The sequence below is a fragment of the Sinocyclocheilus rhinocerous genome, unplaced genomic scaffold (assembly GCF_001515625.1).
Source record: "Sinocyclocheilus rhinocerous isolate Xijiao unplaced genomic scaffold, SAMN03320098_v1.1 scaffold116, whole genome shotgun sequence".
NCBI classification, from domain to species: Eukaryota; Metazoa; Chordata; class Actinopteri; order Cypriniformes; family Cyprinidae; genus Sinocyclocheilus; species Sinocyclocheilus rhinocerous.
The window spans coordinates 342,129-345,600 of NW_015649590.1; positions in this window are offsets into that span (position 1 = coordinate 342,129).

Sequence of the window (3,472 nt, forward strand, 5' to 3'; positions counted from 1 at the left end):
GTATGTCATAATTATGACAAGTAAATTTCAACTTTTCAATTTGACTCACTAAAGCATGTTATTAATTTTTTTTTTTGGCCTCCATAACCTAATGAGTTATGAAGCTACAGTAAAACGGTGCAGTGACATTTACTCTTGCATCCAAATCCAATCCAGTCATCCCAATAGCAATCCAGTAGGAATGGATAACACACCTTTTTCACACAAAACTCTGTTGAAATTTGTGACCGCACCTTAATACATGTTAAATATGTTAGGGAATGCATTCGGGGTTTGCGCTTTTGCACAGAGTATGTTTCCGGCCTCAAATGTGGTCTTAAATACAGTAGCTGTAAAAGAGAAACTTTGACAATAGTGTGGCATGCTACAGTGATTACATTCACTTACGCAGGATGCAACAAACAACCGTTTCCTTCTTACCGCCTGTTTTTGAGCATTAGTGGACTTAAAGTTCAGGACAGTACCCAAGTATACTTATCAGAGCATAAAACATAGCTTAATGTCTCTTGTGATATTGCACCATGGTGATGGTTTCTTGCAATAGGCTATGACTGATATGACATAGATATAGACATAGATATCTGTAACAGCACATCGAAAAGAGTAAACAGCTTCTGCAGACACATTCCCTGCACATAAACAGCAATGTGGACTGCGTAACTATATAGTTAAGCTTTGAGCTTTTTGCCGTTACGTGTCCTTGTTTTTCTATGAACTTTACTGCTGTAAATTTGCATGTTAATCTACTAATGACAGTTTAAAGGGTAAAAATCCACAGCAGAGGATGTTCGTGATAAATTAGCCATAAATTAAATTAAGTTTTTAAACAGAAAGGATGTTATGGCCAACTAAACATGTGACTCCAGATGGCACAATGGAACACCAAACATATTCATATACTTGAAATTCACAATAAAATATCAGCATGTGTAACACACAATATACTTTAAAAAAAGCAATTTACCAAAAAAACTAAATATATTTTCAAGTCCTGATTCGGTTGCACATAACACTGATGAGAAAAAAAAAGGATGGCGAGTAAAACTACATCAAATAATCATGAGACAAACAAACACATCTAACTTTTCATCCCTTATCATCCTTTTGCTTTTTCATCTGAATGGAAAACGTGTTCCTGGAACCAAAAAACGTGTGTTAAAGCTCATGCCCGGGTCAGATTTCACTCCACAATCAAACCGATTTTGCATAAAGAAAACCAAGATTGTTTGCATTATGCAAAAATGGGATGAAATAAGACCTAAATCATGTGCGTTTTTGTCAGACCCATAAGAAACAACATACAGACACCAGATTCACACGCTCTGGTTTTCAATCTGCGACACAAAAAGACGTTATTTTCACATGGTTCAACCAGCAGCACAGGTATTTCAGCTATTTACACGATTCGTTCGACCCTCATCCATAATATAATATTATTTTACATATTTAGCACTTTATCAAAGGTTTTAATCATAGAGTGAAAACAATATGGTAGCAATACGGCATGCAGTCAGTTGAAGTCTCTTGACTTCTCATTGGCTCAGTTCTGTAAACATGAAAATGGACATTGCGCGTTGATTAAAAATCGCTCTTTCCCTGTTCTGCTATTCTTGTTGTGAAAACAGACCGGTCCAGCAGGTCCGTTACAGTCAGTAGGTCGTTCACCAGCATCGTGTTTAGCACCTTCCTTACATTTTGTTCACTGGAAGGGCGAGCAATTGAAGGCTGATTTCCAAGCATTTTCTCTTTCACTTCAAATGTTATTCGGACGTGTTTCTGCTTTACCGGCTCCAGCTAATGTTGGACGCCATCGTCGTCACACCATAAATTCATTACTCCCATACAGCACCAAAGGCTGAGAAGAACTGAAGTCATGCTCTCTTCTCCGGCCTCTGCCGCCTTCTCCCGGCTCGCGCGGCTTTGGCGGGCAGCTTCGGTTCCCTCTGGGCCGGGGATGGGTTTTCTCGGAGCTGGAGGCACATCGGGTAGTCAGGGAAGCCTGTTCGGAGCCCTCCTGGTCGGGGAGAATGTGTAAGTCCCCGGGAGAGGCAGCCGAAAATAGCGGCCCGGAAGAGGACGAGCGAAAGCGATAGTGAGGCGTGGACGACACGGAGTCCACCGAGTCCAGAGATTCAGGCTGACGGCGTAAACCGCGTCTGCTTTTGGACTCGGACTTCCTCCAGCGTGTCGCCGACGATGCGCCAGGGCTTTTTTCTGCAAAGGAGACATTTGACACTTCAAATCATGTGCAATGTTGTTCCAAACCCGTGAGACTTTTGGAAACACAAACGTGACCCTGGACCACAAAACCAGTCATAACCGTAAATTTTTTGAAATGCATTTATGCATGAAAGCTGAATAAATTAGCTTTCCATTAATGTATGGTTTGTTAGGATAGCACAATATTTGGCTGAGATACAACTATGTGAAAATCTGGAATCTGAGGGAGCAACAAAATCAAAATATCGAGAAAATCATCTTTAAAGTTGTCCAAATGAAGTTCTTAGCAATGCATATTACTAATCAAAAATTAAGTTTTGATATATTTACAGTAGGACATTTACAAAATATCTCCATGGAACATGATCTTTACTGAATATCCTAATGATTTTTGGCTTAAAAGAAAAATCGATAATTTTGACCCATACAATGTCTTTTTGGCTGTTGCTACAAATATACCCCAGCGACTTATGAGTGCTTTCGTGCTCCAGAGTCACAAATAAAGATATTTTTAATGAAACCTGAGAGGCTTCTGTCCCTCCATTGAAAGTCCAGGTAACCAAAACTCAGAGGATCCAAAAAGTTCATAAAGGCATTGTTTAAATGAATGCATATGGATAGAGAGGTTTAATGCAAATCTTGTGAAGGGATACAATCACTTTCAGTTAGGGGTGGAACGGTTCAACTTACGGTTTGGTTTGTATCACGGTTTTAGAGTCACGGTTTCCGTACGGTTCGGTATATGCTATGTTTAGGGGAAAACTATACTGTCAAATTAAAATAAAGAAAATAATAATAATCTACCTAACTACAAGCAACAGCACAAATAAATACAATAGAGTAAAGATACATATCCCTACTTTCAATAGACAAACTTGTATAAAGACTTTTATACAATGTGTGCCATTGTAAAGACTAGGGTTGGGTATCGTTTGAATTTTATCGATTCCGATTCACAGCATTGCATATTCGACTGTATATATGAAAGATTAATCTTTATTAAAGTTACAAAAGCTATTCAATCAAGAGCAGTGAGTGCTTTCTTTGTTGTTGTTGTTTGATTAATATTAAGAAAGTGCTGTCACTTTAAGAGAATGTACTGATACAGTACGTTCAGCCGGATATGTCTGCTATAGGATACTTACCAAGACGGGCATTTTGACATAATTTTTGTGTGACTTCGTCCATTCAAACACAATACTTCAGTGAGAGCTTAATATTTGCGCGCGTTCTGAGACGCGGGTTCACGCGC